At 37.2% G+C, this 27,851-nt stretch overlaps 1 protein-coding gene across 2 annotated transcripts in view; it reads left to right on the forward strand.

Annotated features, from left to right (window-relative positions):
* CNTNAP2 (contactin associated protein 2) overlaps nucleotides 1-27,851 on the forward strand; it is a 1,030,565-nt gene that overhangs the window by 562,383 nt on the left and 440,331 nt on the right. The window lies entirely within an intron of this gene.

Below are 27,851 nucleotides of genomic sequence, written 5' to 3' on the forward strand. Positions count from 1 at the left end.
AGGATGCGACGCTTTCACCGCCGCGGCCCGGGTTCAATTCCCGGTCAGAGAAGTCCCCCGGGCAGATGGAGCTCGTCAGCCCTGTAAGGCCATCCATCTAAGAGAAGGTCACTCTATACAAACCTACGTCCTGAGGACCTCACTGCCACTGTCCAAGCTTGCTCGGCCCCGGCAGATGAACCTTAGGATTAAAGGGTGGGCTCAGCTCAGCGCACACTGTGTCTCACCTAAAAAATCCACTGTGCAGGCTCGAAGGGTAAAGACCTTTCCCAAATCTTCGTTCACGAAGACTGGCCATACATATATAGTAAAAAGAGATCTTGAAAATTGTACTTGGAATGTTTATTCTTCTCGTTCTTCTATGTTAGAATTTATGAAAATCAAAAAAGGCTTTCAAAACTCTTGGATTTTTTTAAAATTCATATTTAAATTTCTCTATTAAAAAGTGCATTAGCCTGCCAAAGATATTTTTGATACACTACTTACTATCTTATAGGGGAAGGTCATTAAGGGTTTTTCAACTCAAACATAAGTACTACTTTTCATACTGTTAGCCAGTCTTTTTATAAAGCATCCAATTAAGCAATGACCTACAATCTTTGTTCTAGCAGAATTCTCAGCAAGCTCAAATGTTGACATAAAAAAGTTGCAAGTTGCACTTTTGCAGTGTACCACATGTGAGGTTGTACATGAAGGCTTCAGACAGAAAACACAAATTTTAAAAGTAGAATTTTTCAGTGTTGAAACTTGATCTTTTTTCAAATTTACAAGTTGCAAATCTAAAAAAAAGAAAATATAAATGTGATACTATAGATAGTCATAACATCACCCAAGGGATGGAAAATTTAGTGGTATATGAAGTGCCCTAAGTAGAAAAAGAAAAATATTTTCAATATTATTTTCATTTCATTGTTATCAAGCTAAAGTTGGTCTGTCATGATAGTTAAACTTCCTGTTGCTGCAAGTTGCATCTTTTCTGATATCCTTAATTCAGCTAATACTGGTTTTTTTAGCATATTGCCTCAAATAAGAGTTCTGGCATAACCAGCTGCCACATGCTAAAGCATGAAAATTATTTAGTTGTCAAAACATAGTACCTTCAATTTGTCAAAACAGCCTAGGACATGCTAATTAAATGAAGTTATTAAGCACACATAGGAGAAAATGAAAAGAAATGCCATACATAATACATCCAGTGTTAAATTCTACTAATTTTGATAGGTAAAATCCCCAGATCATTATTACATTTCTGGAGAGAGTGAGATTGATTGATTTCTTCTGAAATGTCTTTTGCCTCTGACTCTTTGGTTGTGAGGGATAGATTGTCTAGTTCCTCCAAGTAGTTTTATACCCTTTCTCAGTCAAAAGTCAGAGTGATTTGTTGACATTTCAGTTGGACTGTGAAATCTGCTTGAGTTGTGATTGTTGACCTGTACTTTCCAATTCCATTATCCTTCCTTAAAATTAAAAAGGTGCACACGTAGATATTGTTCTAGTGGGATATGAAAGTCAATCATGAATTCCCTGAAGTCTCATTCTCGCATCTGTTCATCCAAATGCATGTTCCTGTTGCATAAACTATGGGGCATTTGTTTTTCTTTATTATCTTTTATCCTCTGGAAGGTCTTCTAAAGGTATATGAAAAGAATAGAGGTGTTCTAACCTTCATGACCAATTTTATTTCAAAATAAGTCTGCATTTGCAAAGCTATACTTATTGCACTTTAACTGTCTGAAGCTATGAATCTGCAGAAGCTTTATTTATAGAACCCATGTATTTTAGTATGTTCCCGCGTGAATATTGCTATATATATATATGTTAGTTATTTTGATATATATTTATCTGTTAATCAGAGATTGCTTGCAACTTCAACCCTATCTTTTTGATGCATGTTAAAGCCTGGTCTTCATGATCTGCATCTTATAAGGCAAAGGTATTTTTGTTCTGCTCCCTCTGCGTTCCTCCTTATTTTTCTTTACAAGCAGTCCAAGTTATGCCTTTTAATAAATAATATTTGCAAGAAGAGTATGTAGAGGTGAGAATAGTGAGGAACCTCAAACATTTGGGCCAGGCAGTCATCAAAGAAAATGTTTTCATTAGTTTCATTAGGAATAAGTTCAGATAAGATAGCATCAAATACTCCTTTTCTGCAAATACCTGTAATTGGTTAGGAAACTGCCTCAAATTCAGAAAACAGTATGTTTGCTTTTCTGCATGCTGCTAGATGACTTGGAGAAAGAATTATCAATTCTTTGGTGTTGATACATTTCATTGTGAAGGTGAATCTAATTGATTTCTTTGCTAGAGAACTGAATGCAATAGTTAGATACTTAGACTATTAAGTCTTTGTATTATGAAAATGTAACCGGTGCAGAAGTTAAATGATGAGTTTTAAAAATGGTAGCGTTATAATATTCATCCAATCCCACTGTTATATTACTTGATCTTTCAAAATACTGAGAAGGCTCAGTCCATTGATTTTGTGTTTGGAGAGGTTGTACAAAACTTCTAGAATGCTATGAACTCTCTTCTAACTGAAATATTCCTATTTTCGTCTTTGAAGGAGATACTATATGTATGCAAATGTTCTGTTCTCCAATCTTTCCCTTTCCCTGATTCCAAAATAAGTCTGTCTTTTTATTCCTGTCTCCTAGTGTCAATATAGCAAATATATACTACAAGCAATGTTGTTGTTTTTGCCGAAGAAAAGATTTAAAAGTTGCATTTCAGCACTGCAGTACAATATTTTTTCAAAAATATGTTGGAAAATTGAAAGAGAAAAATAATTACAGTGAAATGGGTACTACCTCATACTAGTAAGGAGAACACAAGATATATTTTTTTCTGTGAAATTAACTACAGATTTTACTGTAAGAGAAGTAACACATTGAAATCTGAATTTTAGAGACAATATCTGTTTTTTAGAAAAATTATCATTTTCATGTATTTTTTCATGACTTTTCCTGGGCAATATCCCATATTAGTTTCATAATAAAATAGACAATCTATCAAAATTGGGAATGGATTAAAGATTGAGTGGATGAATTGAACATTAGTATGCCTATTGTAACAATAAAATATTATAGGCAAATCACAACTATTAAGCTGATTTATACACAGATAGGTTTGCAGTGATCATAGAATCATAGAATCATAGAATAGATTGGGTTGGAAAAGACCTCCAAGATCATCAAGTCCAACCCCTGATTCAACTCCAGTTACTATATCATGGCACTAAGGGCCACGTCCAATATCTTTTTAAAAACCTCCAGGGATGATGAATCCACCACCTCTCTGGGTAGGCCGTTCCAATGCCTGATAACCCTCTCTGTAAAGAATTTGTTCCTAACATCTAACCTAAACCTCTCCTGGCAGAGCTTGAGCCCATGTCCCCTTGTCCTATTGTTGGTTGCCTGGGAGAAGAGACCAACCCCCACCTGGCTATAACCTCCCTTCAGGTAGTTGAAGAGAGTGATGAGGTCGCCTCTAAGCCTTCTCTTCTCCAGACTAAACAACCCCAGCTCCCTCAGCCTCTCCTCATAGGACTTGTGTTCAAGTCCCTTCACCAGCCTCGTTACTCTTCTCTGGACCCGCTCCAGCACCTCAATATCCTTCCTGAACTGAGGGGCCCAGAGCTGAACACAATACTCAAGGTGTGGCCTCACCAATGTAGAGTACAGGGGAAGGATCACTTCCCTGCTCTTGCTGGCCACACTGTTCCTGATCCAGGCCAGGATGCCATTGGCCTTCTTGGCCACCTGGGCACACTGCTGGCTCATGTTCAGCCTCCTGTCGACCAGCACCCCCAGGTCCCTTTCCACCTGGCTGCTCTCCAACCACTCTGTGCCCAACCTGTAGCGCTGCAGGGGGTTGTTGTGGCCAAAGTGCAGGACCCGGCACTTGGCCTTGTTGAACCTCATCCCATTGGAGTCAGCCCATCTCTCCAGTCTATCCAGATCCCTCTGCAGAGCCCTCCTGCCTTCCGGCAGGTCGACACTCCCTCCCAACTTGGTGTCATCTGCAAATTTGCTGATGATAGACTCAATACCCTCACCTAAATCATCGATAAAGATGTTAAAAAGGACTGGGCCCAGCACTGACCCCTGGGGAACACCACTGGTGACCGGCCACCAACTGGATGCAGCCCCGTTCACCAGCACTCTCTGGGCCCGGCCCTCCAGCCAGTTCCTGACCCAGCACAGAGTGCCCCTGTCCAAGCCGTGGGCTGCCAGCTTTCCCAGGAGTATGCTATGGGAGACAGTGTCAAAGGCTTTGCTGAAGTCCAGATAGACCACATCCACAGTTTTCCCCTCATCAACCAGGTGGGTCACCTGATCGTAAAAGATCAGGTTGGTCAAACAGGATCTGCCCCTCCTAAACCCATGTTGGCTGGGTCTGATCCCTTGTCCATCCTGTAGCTGCTGTGTGATTTCACACAGGATGATCTGCTCCATAACTCTGCCAGGCACCGAGGTTAGGCTGACAGGCCTGTAGTTACCAGGGTCAGCCTTGCAGCCTTTTTTATGGATTGGGGTGATATTTGCCAACTTAAAAAAATATAGGCTCGTCCGGGGATGTCTGTATAAGTCCTTAATTTTACTCACAGTATTTTCATTAGAACTTGATCATGACTCAGTCCATCACAACTGGAATGCAGAGGCACAGGGTGGTTGTGTGTTTATTCCTGGTGTTACAAATTTTGGCACAGACAGGAACAAGCCTGTGAGTCGGAGTGGTCCATCCCTCTCTGCAGGCAAACAGGTACAGTAAGGGCCAGCTGAACACTGTGTTCCTAAATTTGTTCTGGTTATTCCTTATTTAGTCATTCATTTGAATACAAATGCTTGTCATTGACCAGCAAACTCAGATTTTTGCAACATGTACAGCAGTATTTGAAAAAGGAGATGTGGAAATCAGAATATTTTGTGTCTTCTGCCCATAGAACTAACTTTTCTAGTTTTGAAAAATCATAAGTAAATCATGAGCAAATCATATGAATAATCTTTATTTCTCTGCCAGAGAATATTATGTTCATTATAGTTATAGTCCTTTTTTTCCCCTTGCTTTGTGCCTCTCCAGTGCTGTGTCCCAGCTCTACTCAGATCCTCTGAAGGGGCAGATAGAAGTGATGTTTTATTCAAGCCTAAAATGTTAGGGGAAGCTAAGATCAGGCATTTCTGTGTGATTGTGTGAATGTGTGCTGGTGTATGTGGGAGGGTGGGTGCTAATTGCCTATTACCCTTCTGTATAACTATTCTTCTCTCCCTACTGGTTTTATTTTCCTTCCTTTTCTTGTCTTGAATTTTGGAAACAAGTGAACTTCCCTTCCCTACTAAGCTCTAAGGAATGATGTTTCTTTGTTGTTTCCAATTATCTGCATAAAACAAAAAAGCAGAACAGAGAAAGTGAATCACAGAGTGAAAATGAGTCTGTTAACCTCATTTGCACTGTTGGAAATAAAGAGCTTTTGTGAGACATCTTAAGCTTTCACTAAACCACCTAATAGCTGCCTGGCGTCCAGAGGAAATATTTAATCAGAGACGTAATTTTGACTTATTTCTATTTTGTGGCATTTCTTTTTAATTTTGTCTTCTTTCCCTCTTCTTTTCACTGGCTCAGGGGTGGGAGAGTTTTTAGTATGAGTGTTAAATTTTCATTGAGAACAAAAGTGTGCAGCAAGCATCTGTCAATCTACTATGTGCTGCTTTTTCTGACAAGCAAGATGAATGGAATATGCAGTAAGTTTCCTATGGGACACCAGCCTATGGCATATAGAAAGTCCTCCCTTTCTGTACAAAACACACTCTGTACAGAGTCTTATTCCTGGAGTAGAATTCATTAGTTTGGAGAAGTCGTGTTGGTCTAAAATTCTGTAGAATTAGAGGTGGTGGAAGGAGGAGGAAAGTCAAGCAAAAGAGAAAAAATCTATTCTTTTGTTTCTCATGTGCTGGGCTCTTCTGTAAATCTTCCTTTCTTAAAGGCCATTGGGGGGTGTGACTACATTTTTCATCAAGTTATTCATTGTTATAGTTGTGTGAATTGGTAATTAACAGCTGTTATAGTCATGGCCAGACTTTCTAGGTAGTGTCACTGGGAATTCAAAACCACTTGAACTATCATAATTGCAAGTATTATCAAATAGAAAGGGGTCACATTTATTTTTTTCTGTAGCTCAAATTCTACTCTGTTCAGCTAAACCAAAACTGCGTTGTTAGGTGTCACGTGACAAATAAATTAGACCCAACTAATGGCAACTCATGTTATCTATTGCCTAAAAAAATAAAAGATTCTACTGACATAATGCTTCCAAGCCTGAAGCTTTTTAAGTTATCACTAAGTAGCAATGATGTTTGCTTGTTATTTACACTTCTGTATGTTAATCAGATTTTTAGTATGTCAGGGTTTTAATTTTGCTGTTCATTTGTTTTTTGTGGTTTTTCGGGGTTTTCTTTTGCATGTTTGACCACAAGACAGAATGGTCAAATTTGCATTTCTTGTGGAAAGTATGTTTTCAGTGCGAATTGAGATCTTTCTTCTCATGGTCTTGTGCAGGGCCAGGAGTTGGACTCATTGATCTTTGTGGGTCCCTTCCAACTCATCATATTCTGATTCTGTGATTCCCTGCCCACACCAGCTGCCACATTGGACAGCAGTGGCAGTATTTCAGGGCTCCCTCATAGCAACCTTCCAGTATCTGAGGGGGTCTATCAGAAAGCCAGAGAGGGATTCATCGTCAGGAACTGTAGTGATAGGACAGGGTACAATTGAGTACAATTTGAAAGAAGGGAAATTTAGGTTAGATATTAGGAAGACATTTTTTACTGTGAGGGTATTTAGACACCAGAACAGGTTGCCCAGGGAGTCTGTGGATGCCCTATCCCTGGCAGTGTTCAAGGTCAGGTTGGATAAGGCCCTGAGCAACCTGATCTAGTGCAAGGTGTCCCTGCCCATGTCAGGGAGGGTTGGGACTATATGATCTTTAAGGTCTATTCCAACCCTTTAAGATTCTATAATTCCATGATCATAGCTTTACTGTAAGGCCCAACACAAATCTGTGAGGAGAACATAAAGGAAATTCAATGTAACTCAGAGTATAATATGATTTTTGTGTATCTTCAGCGTTTATCTTCCTGTATCCTCAGAGGTCAATCCTACAAAATAATGATAAACACATTAAATGGAAATAAGAGAATTCGAATGGGTCGTATATTTAACAACCCTCATGCTTTGGATTGTTAAATCTGGAAGACTTATAAGTCAATAGATGAGAAAAGAATGCAGATATGCAAAATTTATAAATATGAGCAAAGAAAGGAACTGGTGCTGTAGCAAGTAAAAAAAAAAAAAGAAATAGTAGATGGCAGACAGTTATAAGCCTCTCTCTAGTATTTAATACATGACTGAAATTCTTTATTATTTCATCTGCTCTCTTCCACTATGAGCACAGAAACACAGCTGAATTCATAATCCCTTTATACAACTGACAGAATTGAAGAGAGTCAATCAGCATTGCTCATTAACTCTTTGAGTTTTATGCTTTTTTTCATCCTGTTTAAAGTTTTGCTTATTTCATTCAAATAATTTGAATGTCACATAAATGAGACCAGGCAAACTACTGGTGACTTTCTGTGATAATTTTCAGTAATGTCTCTGATGTTATAACATGCCAATATGCCAGTTCAGCAACACATTTTATACAACAGTACAAACAGAAATACTGGAGATAGATTGATGTCCCAAAGAAAAACAGGTGCAGACAGAAAGCTGGTACTATGTGCAAGCAAATAAAACATCAAATGCATGGTAATGTCAGTTTAGGAATGTATATATGGGGACAGGAGTCTTACTGTAATAACTTCAGGTTTTGAGTGAGGACCTATTAGATATGACAAATCTCTATCCACAGAAAAATAAATGAATGAAGTTTTGAAAAGTGCTTTCCTTTTTGTACAACATAAATCTCTTGTTAAGATGAAGATGTTAGCCACAGAATATATATCTAGAAGTTTCTCAAAAAATAAAGTGAAGGAGCTTTATCTCTTTACTTTCTTGCAAGCACTAAAGCAAATGTCTGTGTGCAGCAGAAAAGAGAACACTGAATTTTCCAATACATTTTCTTTACTCTTACTGACATTTAAAACAAAAAAAGAACAAAGAATGAGGAGGAATATGTACATAGAAGGTAGATCTGAATGGACATGGGAAGGAGTAAACTGACTTAAGGGCCCTCCATTGTCTGTGATTCTGTGTGCACATGATTTATTTCCTTTTTCATTAAGTATAGGAGTCATACTGTTACCTGAGTCTTAGTCAGAAGCAAATTGTATCCAATCTCAAAATATTACCAAAAATTCAATTAGAAAAAGAGGAAATTCACTATGGGGTATAGCTCCTGATTCTGAAGGGAAAGGAAAAGGGCTTGTAAAAATTAGTAACACTTGTTCTAAAAGAAACACATTTGGAGAAAGAAATGTCTGTTGAAAACCCATAAGAAAGCTATTGGAGACACGCTCAAAAGTGACAATTATACCTGTATTCTCTGTGGTCCTCCACCCTCCTGATGATGCTTTATTAGGTCAAGCTACAAGATCTTTGGTACCAGTAAGGAAAAAAAACTACCTATAGAAAGAGAAGGGCAGGTATTTCAACAAGCAGTGAAAGTTGGTAGGAATATTAACTAATACTAATCACTAGACAATAGTAATTAGAGTAGTATGGTTTTAGAACACTGAAAATTAAGTAGTCTACTGATAGCATTAGGAATCACAAATATGTCTCTGTGTGTGTGTTGAATCGTGTTGTGAAAAATAAACACATATGCTTTTCTGATGTGTGAAAATAACCATAATTCTAACAAGCAGAGAATGCTAATTAATACTCAAACAGTACTTTAATCAACTTAAACTATTTCTCAAGAGTATCCGGGCTCTGCTTCTAGGTGTATGAATGTGCTTATTGCCCACAGACAGAACTCAACACACCTGCATGGGGAGAAAAATAGAAATAAGAAAAGAGAAATTCTTGGTGCCATCAAAAAGTTATACTGTTTTCAGAGGTTTTTCTTGCTTTGGGGAATGACTTACTGGTGCTTCACAGTGGATTTTCCATAGTGTTATAGTATCTGTGATTTTCCTCTTTAAAATCATAGAATCATAGAATGGGAGACCTTAAAGATCAATCTAGTTCCAACCCGTTTGTCATAGACAGGGACACTAGATTAGGTTGCTAAGAGCCCAGTCTAGCCTGGCCTTAAACACTTCCAGGGATTAGGCACCTACAGTTTCTCTCAGGAACCTGTGCCAGTGTCTCACCACCCTAACAGTAAAGATTTTTTTCCTAATACCTAATTTAAATCTACTCTCTTTCAATTTAAATGCATTCCTCCTTGTCCTGTCACTACATGCCCATGTAAAAGGTTTCTCTCCTTCTTCCTTGTAGAGTCCCTTCAGGTACTGGAAGGCTGCAGTTAGGTCATCCTGAAGTCTTCTCTTTTCCAGGCTGAAAAATTCCATTTCTCTCAACCTTTCCTCATAGGAGAGGTTCTCCAATCTTCTAGTCATCCTGGTGGTCCTCCTCTGGACTCGCCCCAGGGCTGAATGCAGTACTCCAGGTGGAGTAACAAATGATAGAACCTACCTCGATGTCCCCTTTTCCTCTCACCCCTCTAAACGTGAGAGAAATTTTCAATTGCATTTCAATGTTTTAAGTATGTAAATGAGAACCTATTAGTATTGTAAACAACATTAGGCAACAAGATGGCTAGCTGCCATCTGATATGTGTGTCAGACAACTGACACACATATCAGAGAATCCTACTTATCTATACAATTGTAAACATGAATAAGTTTGGAAATCTGATTTAATGAGTCATAAATGCATGACAAGAGAAAAAAAATCAGGATGTGTTCCATAAATCACAAAAATATAATGTTTGTGAAACTGGGAGAAAGAGCAAAAATACAGTCATTTAGAAAGAGATCTGAGCTGAGAATGGTTCTCAGTGTTGATTGTAAATTCTGTCCCATGTATGTAACCTGATTGGAGCTCCAATTATAATTACTGGCTGCTGCTTCCACTGTATAAGAAAACTGCAGGTATCCCTTAGTGTCTAGGGCTGGCTGTCAATTAAATCCTTGCATGCCTGCAGTCCCAGATTATTATCAGCTTCCACTGAAGACAACAAATTCCGTCATATAAAAGTGGCAGCCTAGAGCTCTAACAGGAACAGTTATTAGTGATGCTTTTGTAAATCATGAAGCAGATTTTAAATGCTTCTATCTTTCCAAAGAAAGATCATTATTGAATCTCACAGTCAGTGGCTTAGACCTGATTTATCTGCATAAATTGGAAAAATGGAACTATGAAGCTGAAAAAGAAGGTTTAAAGCCTTACTTTTACTTACCAGCAAAGCACTGATCTTAACTGTATAGTACTTTGAAGTGGGAAGTAACAAGTTGGAGATGCATAAATCTGCAGTGTGGATTGCTCATGGCAACTGGCTTATTGCCCAGTTTAAGGGCAATAAATTACCTTGTCACTGTCAGAGTATGTCTGCTTTGAGTTTAATTTGGGGTGGAGAAGGTCTTGGTAATGCAGTACTGAATATGTAAATATTGATGATCCCTGTAGGAGGGAATTGATAGTTAACCAGAAAACTGCTAGATCATATTGGGTCATTAAGTCCTGCCAAAGACACTGCCATTCAGCATATTCACTGAATCGCCACAATTCTTGCACTTTTTTTTCCTAAGACAGAGCAATTTATCTGAGATTGAGCAATTAGCAAAAATACTAACCATAGAGCTGTTAAAAAATATGTTTATGAATGAAGAGAAGAAATATGAGACTTTTGAGGGATGGTGGTCACTATCAAGGTTATGTTGGAAACTGAAGAAAAGTGAAACTAGATCTGTTGCCATGGTAATAAAGGATACTCTTAGCCTCTTTGAGCTCATCACCCATGATACCAAGGGTATGCATAACTTGACTGATCCCAAGAAATTATTTTATAGACTTTCTGGTTTTGGACTGAGACCTGCAAGCTCATAATTTGATCTTGTCCAACAAATCCAAGTGAGATTAGATGCTGTGACCAGTAATATGCAATGACTGAAAATTCTTCAGTAAACAGACTTTTATTTGTGAATAAAAACAAGTCAAATAGTAGTGTGGAATAGCAGTGTGTATGATGTTCATGTATTTGTGTAGGAAGTGTCTTGCTGTAATCTATAACAACAAAAATACTCTCTAGAGCACAGTAAGGATATTTCCTTGTGAATATTTTTCCAAACAGATGAGACCTTAAAAAGAAGCAAGCTCTAATGATGTTCAAAAATGCTTCATCTGCTTCTAACACCTACTTCATTTTTATTATTCTTACTGACCAGACTTCTGAAAACACTTTCTGTACTTGCTTGTCATTTTTTCAGTCATATCTTTTTTCCAACACATTGATGTCAGTTTTTTAAAAATTGCTTCTTATATTTGATTCTGTAAGTCAGAAGCTTTCTGTGAAGCTTTAGAGTAAATGATTTTTTTTTGTAATTAATTAGATCTGTGGTTTCACTGATATCATAACAAGACTGAGTAGAATTTTAAAAAGAGATTTTCAGAGACCCCCTGTTCCCATGATTTTCATTCATAGGAACAGGTTGCCTGAAGTCTGACTCTCTTGCTTTTTTGAAACTCTCTTATTTATGACATACAACTAAAAGAAATCACAAGCAAGTACAGAAAGTGTTTTGGAAAGTCTGATCAGTAAGAATAATAAAAAAGTATTGTCTTTGCAATTCATATTCTCCTTAGACTTCATAAGAGCTTTTCCTCATATTTTGTTTGATTACATATTCACTATGGCTTTTGTTAAGAACTTAGCTGAAGGAGAAGAGAAAACACAACTGGGAAGGAAGAGTTTTTTGTTATTTGAATGTTTTAAAGATCATGGTGTGAGTAAATAGTGCTCATGCTGTTAGTGACTCAGTTATTCTGTAGATATATGATGAAAAACTTGACATAGCACAAAGAAATGGAATACTGCATGTCCTGATGCATGTTGAAGAAAGGTCACTGGGGAATTATGCAACTGGAATAATAAATTAATCTTAAATATTTTTGAGAATAGTAGGGCTCTTTTTGTCAGTTATATATTCCTATTTTATTTTTAAAAGGATTTTATTATATTTATGGTCTCAACAAAAGTCAGTTAGGACAAGTCTTTATAAATGCAGTGAGTGATCTTTTCAAGAATCCTACAAATATTAGCAACAAGATTATAGTCATATCTCAAGTTAGTGCCCAGAAATATAAAAATATCACAGCATCATATCCACCTATCATTTGATAAGTGGAATTCTTGTTTGAATCTATGGCTATATTTTGCTCCATAAAAGTAGCAGTTCATGTTTCTGCTTTCAAAATGTGTCATAAACCACTGGGATTGTTCCACAAAATTACACAACAAGGTATCCACACAGTAAAAATATGTTCAACAGAACTAATTTAATTTTATAAAGAAACCTAAACCCTTTTTCCTAAATGCTTAAACATTTTGATGCTCAGACAAAGACGAAAACTCCATAGTTGATGCAATCTACTCATTTTGAATGTCATACAGATGTGAAATTTGAAGATGTTTGTGTCTGCCTCTGCTTGGACCTGCAGTAGGAAAGTACTTACATTGGAACTATATTATGCCCTATGCAGGGTCTTTTTAACTTTTCATTGATGACTTTCAGACTTATGTTCAGGCACTGCAGCTGACACCCAAAAAATTTACTTGGTTTGCATACATGCCTTGTATAATTAATATTCTGACATCTGAAATGACCTCATAATTTAAAATTAATAAGGACAGATTTTCAAAAGCCATCTTTGATTAGGAGAGTAGAAAAGTACTGCAACTAAGGATCTCCATGGCAATTTTGCAGTTAAACTTTCATAATTGGGTTGAAGAAGTTTCCCATTATTTTAATGTCTTTTGAAAGTGTCGTATACATTATAATACTGCTATTGGAAATGTATTTGCAACTACTGTAGACTCTGTTGTATTCATTAAATTAATGTATTTAAGAAAGACTGACTACTAAATGTATTCTCGGTACATCATTACTGCTAGGCAACTATCCAAGTCTTTGCATTTCACTCTTTAGATTTTTTTTCCCAGAAAAGAACAAATTTGTAAGGACTCTGCTGGACTTTCAGTGCTAACCCAGATTTTACTGTGCTGAAAAAAGTTAAGCTTTTGAAGAGGGTGATAACAACATTCAGAGAGAGTATTCTTAAGGAAATTTGTTTCATCCAGCATCTTTTTATTTTTTGGAGTGTGGCATACAGAACATTCCTCCACAATTTTTCATGAGTGCTCAGAAAGTAGACTCATTTATACGACTCACTCCATTTTCCGCTTTGCTGCTTTCAGAAAATGCAAGGGAAGGAAGAATCTGACTATTAGCAGTTTGAGAAACAGCCTAAGAGTTTACTGCTCTAAAGATCACGATTGTGACTCACATTTCTAATCCTATTGATCTGCAGTTTCATTAACTTTCAACATCTCAGAAGCTTGCAAACTATATGTAAGATGTCCTTGTTTAGTGAAATAAATTACTTAGTGAAATAAATAGCAGTATTTTGCCTTCATCATATGCCTAAGACTGTTTCAAAAGTACTTTGCTTGTAATGAAAACGAAAGAGGAATTCTAAAAAGTACATGGATCATTTAAAAATAAAATTAATTAGAATTTCTATTATTATATGTGTAGGGTTTACACTAAAAATATATATTGAACAAAAAAATCACTAGTACAAATATATGCAACTTAAAAAAAAATGCATGAGTGTATCACATTCCCTTTTTCTGCATCATGTTGTTGAGCCTGCCTGAGGTGAATGCTTTAATCTGCATGACCTTTATGATGGTATTTTAGTTTTGTGCTTCAAAGCTTTTGTTCTTCATTGAATGCACCCTGCTACTGTGCAATATGTTAGGTCAGAGTGAAGCACTATTTATAATTTTTAAATTGTTATATTTCATCACTAAAATTCAAATTTCCTAAAAATGCTTCTTTTACATAGTGGAATCACTTTGTATTTATTATCTCTGGTGACTAATTGTTATAAGGGTGCATTTGACTTTTCTGATAACTTGTTTTCTAGCTTAGATTAAAGATTGCAAGATAAAAGAGGATTTCCCTCTTATGCTCCTAAAAGTCTACTGCAGGGGAAATAAAGATAGTGATTTGGAGAGGATTCAACACATTGCAGCATGTCTGTGAGTCTTAGCAAGATATTTAATATCTACTGTTCAGTTCAGCTACCTACAAAATTGTTACAAGTATTAATTTGAGGGTGACTAATTAAAAAACTACTGTGGACAACTTTACAAATAGCTCTGTTTTCAGTACTTATGTATTACCTTTCTTTAAATATTTAAGTCCTAGTTTTTTATTACTAGAAATATTTATTAAAAGCTCCTTTTAAACCCCAATGATTGTGCATTTACTGACAGCGTTTTGTGTTTATTTATCAATTTTGGAATTGAACTGTTGTAAAAGCAGTACTGGATGGAAAAATGAAGAGTTTTAGGAACAAACATACTGCTGAAATACCAGTTTTGTTTGTTAGCTCTAGAAAGGCATTTAAAATTGTTTGTCCCTATTTTTCAAGGCTAATATGCTTTCCAAACATCATGAATTGCAAATTCTAAATACATGTATATGTGGTATAAAGATATCACAATTTGATTTCCAACTGGTGATGAGTTAGTAACAAAGAAGACCCAGGTGGGTAACAAGGACAATACTATGTGACGTATGGACATAACTAAACCATAATGCACTTGTAGTTGCTAATATAATTGCATTTTGTAAAGTGAAAACAAATTATTTATTTACTGATGAAATTCAGAAATAATTTCCTATAATGACTAAGTTCAATAATTTTATCATCTCCTTTATGAATAATTTGTTGACTTTTTTTCCCAAGGAAAATAGTTGTTGCATATATATCTTCTGATAAATTACTTAGGATTCCACTTTTATAAGTCTAAACTGACTCACAAATGCCCTTTAAAGAAGTCTAGTAATAAGACTTTCAGATTGTAATTTATTAGAGAATGACACAATGCAAATCAAATCTTCTGTTATTGTTATTGATACTAGTGTTATTAAAAATTAATCATCTTATGCATAAGGGATAAAGATGACAAATCTGGGAATATGCTTTGAAGATGCAATGAAATTAATATTCTTGAAAGAGTAATGTGACTGAATCTTCCTGCTTATTAATATATTTTTGACAAGCAGTTAATTTATAGAGATTATAGAGAGATTTGTAATCATAAAATATCTAATAATATAAAAAGGATACTGTGTTCTAGAGTGAAATCATTTTAGGTAAGCATAAAATAGACTAATAGACAAGGAAAACTTCATTTTAAACTGAGGCTAATTTTTTAACTCAAGAAGAATAAAATAATAGATATTTTATGATTTCCTGGGAATGTCTTCTGTCTCCTAGATAATAGTTGTATAGAGAGAGAAGGATAGGAATGTACTTCAGTATTTCAGGTGCATTATTTCACAACCTATGAAGACAGATATACTTAAAGAAAAACAAACATATTTTTTTCTAAGGGTTTTTGTGTCGTGGAGTTATATATTTGCGTATCTCAAAATCTTTTTTGCTAATTGATTGATGCTGGTAGTAACTGGCATGTAAGACTTCAAATATGCTGTATTGTGTATATCAGCAATGAAACAGAGTTAATCTTAGAAGTAGCAAAGGGATGCACCACTGTTTTACAGTGAAACTTTGTGATGTACTGATGCTGCTGAATTTTGTAGAATCATTGCCAAAATATGAGTGCTAGAGATACATAATGAAGTAGTATTTAGAGGAAGAAAAGAAGCATGTCATACTTAAAATATCACTTTGAATTATATGAAAACACACAGTCTTAAAATGCTCACTCTTGCAGAATAATAGAAATTACATTAAGTTGCTTAAAGCATTACTGAAAAGTGCTTAGCTCTGTGATCAGAACACTAGACATTATAAAACAAAATAAATGTTGTGGAGATAAATGATGTTATTTTATGTATTGTCTTACCAGGTCAGTATGAGCAAATTCTGTGTTTACAGGAACAGAATGATTAAGGGATATACACCAATTTCTACTGTCCCGTAACTTCATGCTAATGACAATACATTTAGTGAGAGAGTGATTAGAAGTCCAGATCCTATTTTTTATTTTATTGCGTACTATGTATTTGCATATTTTTTATAAAAATAAGTTACCTTTTTTGGGAGTTGCAAGCCGAAGGATAAAAATTATCCCAATTTTTCATCAGTCAGTGTTTCAATCTGTCTTGAAAGCTGAAGGAAAATTTACTCAAAATAATTTGTGGTACATGAAGGATATTGAACTCTGCAGATGCTAGTACCATTCCTCTGTGCACATCTGACATATAGATGGACATATAGATCTGACATATAGAGGGTAGACAGGTCATTTTTGGGTGTAGATAAGATAATCAAAGCTGTAAGTAGCTATTTGTTCATAATTTCCAGTGCAATCAGAGATAACATCCAGGGTACTTTGTTATGGTGCCATATCCTTACTCATTTGACAGCTGTCTAGAGTATAGTCTGAATAATGCTGAGTTGAGTCCTTTCTCAGACTCATTTTTTAAGCAATTCAAACACCTTGTTCTTACTTAAATCTGAGTTTGGACAGTATGTGCTTATATACCTGCATCTCATAATTTCTTCACTCCGGGTTAATCTGATTCTAGAAAAACATTAATTTTTTCAATGATAGAAATCCATTTTTGAGAATATGTCTTTACCTTTTATTCTGTCCCTATACATTATCATGCTTTTTTTTTGTCTGTGGTTGGTTATGAGGCCCTGAAATCCTTAAGCAGTTCCTTAGGCAGAACTCTTCCTACTGTTCTTCCTCTTCCTTGCCTTGCCATGATTTTTGACTCAATTCTCCTCCACTGTTTTCCAACACACTTCTCAGTATCTCTCAATCAATGTGAAGAGATAAAAGACTTCTTTTGCCAGACGAGAGCACGTAACCTGAGTACAGTGCACTCTAATTTGTCTTCTGTCTGAACGTAAAGCAGGCTCTATCACCCAGGCTGCCAGGTGAGGTTGAGGGATGGTAGCTCTGATAGGTTTATCGTGTGTTCTCATCTCTAAATGAAAACATAAAGTTCTCAAACATTGGTTGGGTACATACTGATAGCATTTTACTTCTGGCACTAAAACTTAGATCCACAGTGTACTGTCAACACCTTTTTGTTTTAAAAGGACAGGAATTTTGTACTTCTAATCATGAAGACAGCAATTTCAAGGCATATGTCATGTGTCAATATAAATTAAGTTTAAAATATAAAATATACTAGTGAATATTTCCTTTCTGTTTGGATGAAGGCAAAAAACCTTCACTTTCAAGTAAGCATACCCCATGCACACACCACCTCACTGAATTTTTAAATTACACATTTACCCATGTTTTCTTTAACATGTACTTTTCATGTCATTTTAGTCCCTGCATTTCTCTCTCTGCCTTTATGTAGAACTACTTTTCAATCCAGGCTGATTTTTTACTCCTTCTGAGAATAATGTGCTTTAGCTCCACTCAGGAAAGATGCCTTAAAGATTGAACAACAGTTGACCACTTTGGTACTAGGAAAGTTTTTACTAATTTCACTATAGTGAAAAATCTTGTGCAAAAGTGTAGTGGAAAACATGGGTGTTGCTTAGAATCTTGATGGTGTTGTTTCGCCCTGTTTCTATTTTTATGGTACTTCAAAACAAACAGACCCACACTGACAAATAATGAAATGGCTAATTGCACTATTTAATGGCTGAATTACATCTGCAACAGGGGCTATTTCTGTGCTGTACAATCACATGCCACAGAAGTCCTTTAACATTAAGGCAAATGCAGCCTCAGCAATTAGAATAAGAAGAGAGCTAGAGATTTTGCACATAGGAAGAATGTTGAGGGGTAATTTTAATATCTGGATTTCCTGTTTCCAATTCCTTTGTTTTCCTTGGTTTAAAATGTAGCCAGTTTCTGTGACCTATATGTCTGTCCCAGGAATATGCAGTGATCTGGCAGAAAGAAATGCAGATGCCAACAAAAGGTCAAATGCAAGGATGACATTTCCTAGAGGTAAAGCTAAAAAATAACTTTGGCTGATTTTTTTGACTTGACAAGAGTGCCATAGAAGGAGGAACTAAACAATCTTTCTATGCTTATGTCTTAATTTGAAATGTTGTTGTGAAACTTCATTTTCCTCTCCATATCCTAGGAGTATATATTCTCTAGGATATCCATTCTATATCTTACCAAGGTAGTCAGTAAATTACTATTATACTTAAGGAGATGTTCCTTCTTCTGTAAGTCATCTGTAAATGAATTGATGCAAAATTTACAGTATGTATCTTATTAGTTCAATATTAGAATGAGAGCTGACAGTTATTCTCTTTCTGAGTGTATACTTCTAGGTATCCACTTCCCTACTTCAATTTTTACTTAGTGAAGAATTAGTATGTCACTCCAGTTCCTACCTTAGCTACAGTGAGTTGTAGAAGATCTGATAGAATTCAGGTTCTTGCAACTTTTCTCTTTGAGGGTAAAACTAGTGGATTATAAATTACACTGTGTGTGGGGTTTTTATAAAATGAAAGATTATGGAGAAAAAGGAAGGCGTTTAAAAAAATTAAAACATGAATGTTTCTTTACTAATGTCATACTGCTCTGTTTAGCTAAACTTGTACCTTGAACAAGATGTGGCCACCTCTGAGGATAAAGGAAACTGCCTCTGTTTTCAGAGATCTATCCCATTTCATCCTGCCACTTGTTTGTCTGTGTTCGTGGGCTTTTCATATTCTGTGAAAAAGTTATTTTTTAGGTTGGGTGGACAGAAGGCGAAATCACCTAAGCTAATAATTCTGGTACTGTTCCTTAATGTCTCTGAAATATTTGGTGAGAAGAGGCTTTTGCCATTTTGTTCTTTCTTGTCTTTTCCACAAACAGTTTTCTTTTGCATTAACATCCACAGTTCACAGAATTCTCAATAGCTAGAAAAATAACACCAGTTTTATAAATTCCTGAAAAGTCACTTTAAATTCTTCATCCTCCTGCAATAGCCCCGAGACATGTAAATGTAGGTCCATTGAAATCCCTCAACCTGCCTGCTTGGGCTCCTTAACTAGGCACACAATTATCAACCATGCTTACATGGCCTGATATTCATGTCTTCAGCAGATGAGCAATAGCTACGTAATGGGAAATACATGTGGAATAAAGAGCAGTGGCTTTTGGTCAAAATAAAAATTCTCTTGGCAAAGCGAATTTCCATCATTTAATCTTTCTGGAAAGGTTATATTTAATTAATTAGTTGCATTTTTAGAAAGCTGCTATCTAGGTGATTCATTGAGATGCAGGTGTATTAGTCTATTGATTTCTTCATGAATCAGCATGGGACAAAACTAGTCTGTAGCCCTAGTAAACCAAATTAGGGAAAGTTCTTCTGGCCCTGAAGAAAATAAGTGATGAAATAAAAGTTGTGATACTAGTGAGGATGAGAAGGTTCATTCTCACATTATTAAATAGTCCAGAGAAGATGGATGAGAGCTCAACTATTAACAAAGTAAGGAAGAAAAACTCCAGTGTGGCATCCAACAAAGTAAGTAATAGAGTTGGGGTCCCGCAGCTATTAAAGTGCTCGCCTTCTGGCACACTTTTTCGGCCTGTATTTTACCCTGTTCTCTGTTCTTAATTTCTTTGTGAGCTTAAATCTATTCCTTTGTGTTTTGTTGAGAACATTATCTAGTTTTTTTTCTTTTGCAGTGAATTTTCTTGAAAATGGATAATATTGATAACCAAACCAGGAAAAGGTCAGACATCTGGGATTCACAAAACTGTTGCTAATGTTTTCTGTTATTCAGAATTTGGAACTACAGTGCTCTGAAATACTAAATTATTCATTGCTCTTTACTGAATGGGCTCCTCAGTTCTTGGGTTAAGGCTGATAGAATATTTTCACAACAGTGGTCCTAAAATGTTTGCTTTAGTCCTGTCTCCTACACCTCTCAGAAACCAGGGCTGCAAAAGGAGATGTGAAGCATGAGGCTCCAAGCAGCCTCATGGTAGAGGATGGCACAGGAAACTTAAAATATATTTGATTAATAAAAGGAATTATTCCTAAATGTGCTACCTGCTTAATTGGTATTTGATTAATTTAAATCTTTTTTTATATTATCTTTAATTGTTTTTATGTTCATTTCTCTTGACACATCATCTTTGTGTTCTGACATTAGTCTGTTTCAGTATGTTAGAATTGTCCTTCTTTGAAAAAAGCAGAAGATACTATATAAAACTCCAGGAAAGGATCAGATTCCCTGAGCTGTGACGAGGTGTGAAAAAGGTTCTCCCTATGGGTAGCTAACAATAACATAAACCAAGCTTCAGGCTCTTATCAGTCTGTTCCAGGGTGTTTACTTCATTTGAAATCATTGAGAATATATTACAGTAAAGGTGTTGTCATATCTCTCCTGGTTTATCAAAGGTTAGTCATGCAAAAGGCCATTTTTAGTCATAGTTACAAAAAGATTTTTGTGAAGAGGTTAATGCATTTCTATCTTCTGGTTTGATCTCAACTGGGACCTTGGTCTAATGTTTCCTTAGCTCATGAATGTTAGCCTTTCTTTTGAATAGACCTAAGACATATGGAAAATCATCTAAACTACGTCTCTTCTGGGAAAAGGTCTAAATGTCAAGCAGCAGCATTGAAAGCCTTTAAAATTGGATCATGTTCTGCAAACAAACATGTTTATGAACACAGCAATGTTTCTTTTCCAAAAGTGCCTACAGCCTACATAGATAAAATAAGTGCATCTTTCACAGTCTGTGCTGGATGTGTTCAGCTACCAGAAACCTGTGAATTGTTTCTTGGGTCTCAAATATACTTCCACAAAAAACCATGACATTTAGCACCACAATTTGCACTTATGTCAGCTGCACAATTTGACATAGGCATTTTGGTGTTCTTGACCCACTGTTCACTATTTGCCATGCACTAAAACTAGGAATACACGGAGACACCTCAGAGAACTGATGGTTCATCTCATGTAACAGAAAGGCTTAAAAATGTAACCTACAGGAATGCAGTAAAATATTTCCAAGTTATAAAGAGAATGTTGTTTTGCTTGTCACTGTGCTGCCTTTCATAAACTTCCACAAATTCTGGGAAGGATCATATGGAAAACCAATGCCCTGTTCCTTTCGGCAAGTAATAGAAAAAAAAAGAAATTCCTTTCATAATGTGCGTGTCCACTTTCACCCAGCGCTTGCCCCCAGTCATTGTAGTTTTAGGGTCATTCTATTCACGATCATCTTCTCGGGAACAGACAAAGTGGCAGAAGCATAGCTCCAATCTTTGACATTGTAATGAAAGGGATGCAGTGCTCTGCTGAGCCCTGCTCTTGGGCTGCATCAGGCTAAGCTGCATGGCAGGCAGTCAGATGTGCAGAGATCATTTCAAAGAGTTTAAGCTTCTCTTAAGTTACAGTTTCAGTATAATTTTGCTCAGTACCTTACTAGGTATCCATATGTTAAGTAAAGCAGTAGTAGATGATTGAATTAGCCAGGGCATGCATCACAACAGTAGGAACTCTAAACTACCACTAGCTTGGCACAGTTGTGATAAATTCTGCAGGAAAAAACAGTGGTAAAATTACTGCTCAACTTTACCTACTTTGATCTACTTTCTCTGAAAGTGAAATTCCTAATTATTATTTTTAGCAATACTTTTGAGCTGCTTTACAATTGTGTTAAGCAGTTGAATATGAAGGGAAATTTTTCAATAATTTTGAGAGCGAGGTAGGAAGTATGAAGAAAACACTAAGCTCTCAGAATATGTTACTCTGGTCTTATAATTGAAACATTTTTTTGGTTTTTGTTTGCTCCTTGCTTTTCTGGATAAGATGCCTCTTATACTATGGCTGTCCTGTCAAATTAGACCAATCAAATGTATTTACAATTGCATTTCAGGAACCTATACTGCCCTCCCATGTACATCTCCCTTACAGATCCTGTTGATGTGTTTTTAAAATCTTTTTGTCAAGATCTGTCTCTCTTTTGTATATTTTAGAACTCCGTAAGCAGTTTTCAGTCTTCAGTGGAAGGAAGCTTGTAGACAATATCTTTGTATATATTAAAAGTGGTTTTGTATCATCTGAAATGAATAGAAATTCTGCTGATTTACCTTGACATTTCTTCACGTGCAGATTTACTACTAAAGATAAGGTCCCAAATGAATGTTTATTTTTGCTGAAGGCGATAACCTTATATCAGGAATAAATTCAAGTAGCATCTGGAAGGTGACATGACAAATAGTCAATCTATGTTAGTTTTATTCAAGAGTTAAATTAAGAAATTAGCTATAGATACTTGTACATACATGCCATTTAGCTTCATTACTCTGCATTTGCATAAAGGAAAAATATTTACAGATTCTTCTTCCCTGAGCACACTTTCTACTTGCTTATAATCTACACAGTGGGTTTTCAGTAGTCATGACAACTTTCCACCTTTCAGTGAAAGTATTTTGACATTTTTACTTCAATACCTAACAGGACATTTACAATAGGTCTGTTTTGCTCAGTTTTTGTTACTAAGCAAAAGAACCAAAATTTGGAGTACAATGGTAAAAGAAGAAACATGCCTACTGCTTCTAATCCGGTGTCTCACAGACATGATACAGATATATTGATTTTTGAAAAGGTATACCTTCACTGCTAAAAATACAGTGGCTAAAATTACATATTTTTCAATGGTATCAAGTTACTAATTTTTCTTTCTCTTTCAATTGTTGAAGAGAGTAATACTTAAAAATCTAGTACTTTAAAGGGCAAGTACTCTGATGCCAGAGCAGATGGAAAAATGATACTAACAGCTCTAATTTGATTGCTTTGTTACTTTGTCTCAGTAATTATGCTTTTAGAAGGTTAAACTGCTAAGCATCTTTGGCATGTTCAGCCATGTGAAATATTTGCACTAAACCCCAAACCATGTTTAGTTAGCATTTTTGAACAGCACTCAGTTTAATTTCAAGACTTCTGGATTTCCTTAACACAGATCCTTTTCGCTGGAGAGGTATTGCTGGTATATAGTTTTTCAAGGATTTTTGTGGGGAGGATGAGATGAAGCTCAACCATCTCTATGAATTTCCCTCTGAGACAGCAGTTTTCTTTAAGAAGTTATGTACGTGGACATATGAAAACAGGAGCTTAAATAAAGGTACTCATACAGTGCAGTGTAAATTGTTGAATTTTATATATAAGCATCTTGCCCCTTACAAACCTGGATAGACCTAAAATGTAATGCAAGTAAGAGAGAGTGTTAACTGAATTTATATGATGATGTTTTAGATGTTAGAGTTGAAACAATAGCATTTTTAGGAATTAAAAGCGAGGAGAAACCAAGTGGAAATTACGCTTACATTTTGCAAAACTTTGAAGAGGAAAATCTTTTTGTTAATGCATTTGCTAGCTTTTCATGACACCAGATGCAGTCCTGCGTAAAGTTTGGTGAATTGCACTGTCTTAGTCTCATTTTAGTCTATCACCTTTATTGCCATGTGTATCATCTTCTCTAACATCACAAGGTGTTAAATGATATCGCTTGTACCTGGGAGTGACAATATATACATCTAGGGATCAAAATACTCAAAACATTTAGCACAGCATATGCTGCCTGTGGAAGTTTTCTATGCAAAAATACCCATTTTGCCTCTGAATAGAGCACCAAAAGAAAAATTCACAGCTGGCAGTCTTCATGTCTGCTGATCCCGAGTGGTAGGCTAAACAAGCAGGAAAAAAAACCAGACCCTTCTGTTCTCTCTTCTCTTACCGCTCTCCCCTACCCCCACCATTCTATGGAAGAGTTTTAATAGTGACATTACAAGATGCAGAAATAGAATGCCAACACGTTTTCTTAGATATTCAAGATATCTAGTGATATTGGTAAGTTAGCCTGGATGTCCATTAATTCTTAGTGTGCTTATATGTGATCCAAGAACACCAAAATATTCTCAACTCTGTAGGTATTGGAAGGCTGATATGTAGAAGATTAGGTGGCCTAGCTGAAGGCTTTACAGGTCAGATGCTGGCTATGCAGCAAAATCTTCATCATGCGACTTTGTGTCTGTGCTTCTGACTTTCCCAGTGATGTTGGTTATGCTTTATTTATTTTTTTAATTTTCTGGGGACAAGGTGACTTTTAATAGAATGTGCAAGTGTTAGTCTGAATTCTCAATATGTTCTTTAAGCTATTTTTATTCTTTTGTGAATTTACTGTTAACAAGCACTAATTTATTACTATAAATAATAGGAGTAGTATTTAGTGTTTAACAGGATGCTGCCCACCTCTGATGTGTTCTGATGGACACAGCAGCTGGCATAGTGCATGCCATGACTGTGTGCCACAGATGCTATCAGCATTGCTTACAAGGAAATAAGTACTAATGTATCTGCCTTGTGCAGGTAGCAGGAGAGACACAGAATATGTGGAATGGTAGGAATTGCTATGGTGGAAGGAGATTACTAATGAAGTCTCAGCAGAATTCTGTACTGAGAATTTTTATATGTTTGCTGAAAAGAAATAAATTGAAAACTTGAGTGAATAACAAGACCACAAAGTTTACTTTCAGTACTTTCACATTCATGCAAAAACTAAGAAGAATTTCATTTCATCATTAAAGACTGATGAAATAGTAAAGTGTTAGGGTTGTTCAGCTTGGAGAAGAGAAGGCTTTGGAGAGACATTTTAGCAGCCTTCCAGCACCTAAAGGGAGCCTACAAGCTAGAGAGGAACTTTTTACAATGGCATATAGAGATAGGACAAGGGGGAATGGCTTTGAGCTGAAGAAGCATAATTTAGATTAGATATTAGGAGGAAATTCTTGCCTGTGAGGAGTGGGGTGAGACACTGGAAAAGGTTCCCCAAGAAGCTGTGGATGCCCCATCCTTGTAAGTATTTAAGACCAGGCTGGATGGGGCTTCAAGCAACCTGGTCTAGTGGAAGGTGTCCCTGCCCATGGTAGGGGGTTGGAAATACATGATCCTTAAGGTACCTTCCAATCTGATCAATTCTATGATGAAACAGATAAATTTTGATGTAGAGGAAAGTTGAATGATGAACAAAAAACCCCAATCCTAACTATACAAATAAATTAATGGCCTCCAAGCTGACTTCCCACATTGTTCTTGGAGTTACAGTAGAAAATGTCAAATCAGAATTCTTTAGTGGTTGAAAAAGTAGTTGACATGATAAATTAGGAAAAGCATACACAAAAAAATTTGAGAACAGCATTGCATAAAGCTATAGAATACCTACATCTTCAAAACAGAAGGTGATATGATCAGAGTCATGAGATACTTTCTCTACAAGGAGAAACAAATATGGACTAAAGCTGGAAAACGTTACTGATGTGATAGGTCCCTTTAAAATCAGAAGTGTCAGGGTGAAAAAGAATTGGTTGCATTTTCTTCAGTATAAGAAATAGGAGACATCACGTGAGATTAGCAGGGTTTTGCCTCAAAACTCAGGAGAGGAGGTGATCATTCATATGTTCTGTAGTCAAGCTATGGCAACCCCTGCCATGAGATGCTGGGAAAGATAAAATGTGACCAAAAAAACAATCATATTTTTTTCCTTTTTATTCCCAGTGAGGGCTATTAAAAAATAGACAGCCCTTCTGATTCAAGAATTCTCTGATCAGCAACTTTCTGAAGGTCAAGAGAGTGTTATGGAGAAGTATCAATGCACAGCTAGGCACTGCTGAAGAAAGGACAGAAGAAAGGTGTTTTGGATGGGAAGACCGGTATGGGTTTTTTCTTGCCTATGTAAAAATTTCAATGGAAAAATACTTCTGTTCTGTGGACTTACTGGAAATGATATGAAGGTGGTGTGTTCACAATCAGGAATGATCTAGTATGTCCTTCTCAGAGGCAATTCATTAGTCTAAACCATCCTATGTTCTAAATGTCTTCAGTTTTCTTAGAATCAACCGGATTGGAAAAGACCTCCAAGGTCATCAAGTCCAACCCTTGATCCAACACCACTGTGATTACTAGACCATGGCACTAAGTGCCACATCCAATCTCATCTTAAAAAACCTCCAGGAACAGTGAATCCACCACCTCCTTGGGCAGCCCATTCCAATGGCTGGTTACTCTCTCTGTAAAAAATATCTTCCTAATATCCAACCTAAACCTCCCCTGACAGAGCTTAAGGTCATGCCCTCTTGTCTTGCCTGGGAGAAGAGACCAATGCCCACTGGGCTACAACCTCCTTTCAGGTAGTTGTAGAGAGTGATGAGGTCTCCCCTGAGCCTCCTCTTCTCCAGGCTGAACACCAGCTCCCTCAGCCTCTCCTCATAGGACTTGTACTCAAGTCCCTTCACCAGCCTTTTTGCTCTTCTCTGAACCCTCTCCAGCACCTCAATATCCTTCCTGAACTGAGGGGCCCAGAACTGGACACAGCACTCCAGGTGTGGCCTCACCAGTGCTGAGTACACAGGAACAATCACTTCCCTGGTCCGCTGGCCACACTGTTCCTGATCCAGGCCAGGATGCCATTGGCCTTCTTGGCCACCTGGGCACACTGCTGGCTCATGTTCAGCCTCCTGTCAATCCAAACTCCCAAATCCCTTTCTTCCTGGCTGCTCTCCAGGCACTCTGTGCCCAGCCTGTAGTGCTGCATGGGGTTGTTGTGGCCAAAGTGGAGGACCCGGCACTTGGCCTTGTTGAACCTCATCCCATTGGAATCAGACCATCTCTCCAGTTTGCCCAGGTCCTTCTGCAGAGCCCTCCTGCCTTCCAACAGATCAACACTCCCCCCATCTTGGTGTCATCTGCAAATTTGCTAATGGTACACTCAATCCCCTCATCCAGATCATCAATAAAGATATTAACGGAACTGGGCCCAACACTGATCCCTGGGGGACACCACTGGTGACCGGCTGCCAAGTGGATTCAGCCCCGTTCACCAGCACTCTCTGGGCCCGGCCCTCCAGCCAGTTCCTAACCCAGCACAGAGTGCCCCTGTCCAAGCCATGAGCTGCCAGTTTTTTCAGGAGTATGCTATAGGAGACAGTGTCAAAGGCTTTGCTGAAGTCCAGGTAGACACAGCCACAGCCTTCCCCTCATCCCCAAGTGGGTCACCTGATCATAAAAGGAGATCAAGTTGGTCAGACAGGACCTTCCCTTCTTAAACCTGTGCTGGCTGGTTCTGATCTCTTGTCCATCCTGTAGGTGCTGTGTGATTGCACTTAGGATGAACTGCTCCATAACCTTGCCAGGCACTGAGGTCAGGCTGACAGGCCTGTAGCTTCCCAGGTCCTCCTTGTAGCCCTTTTTGTGGATCAACGTGACATTCACCAACTTCCAATCATCTGGACCTTCCCAGTGAGCCAGGACTGTTGGTAGATGATGGTGAGCGGCTTGGCGAGCTCTTCTGCCAGCTCCCTCATCACCCTTGGGTGGATCCCATCTGGTCCCATAGGCTTGTGAGGATCCAAGTGGCTCAGCAGGTCACTGTTTCCTCCTGGTTTACAGGGAGGCTATTTGGCTTCCTGTCTCTGTCTACAGCTCTGGAGGTCAGCTGTCCTGAGGACAGCCTGTCTTACTGTTGAAAACTGAGGCAAAGGTTTGAAGTACCTCAGCCTTTTCTTCATCTTTGTTGACTATGTTCCCCCCCATGTCCATCAAAGAATGGAGGTTGTCCTTGCCCCTCCTTTTGCTATTGATGCAGAAGCGTTTCTTGCTATCCC

The sequence above is a fragment of the Chiroxiphia lanceolata genome, chromosome 1 (genome assembly GCF_009829145.1).
Source record: "Chiroxiphia lanceolata isolate bChiLan1 chromosome 1, bChiLan1.pri, whole genome shotgun sequence".
NCBI classification, from domain to species: domain Eukaryota; kingdom Metazoa; phylum Chordata; class Aves; order Passeriformes; family Pipridae; genus Chiroxiphia; species Chiroxiphia lanceolata.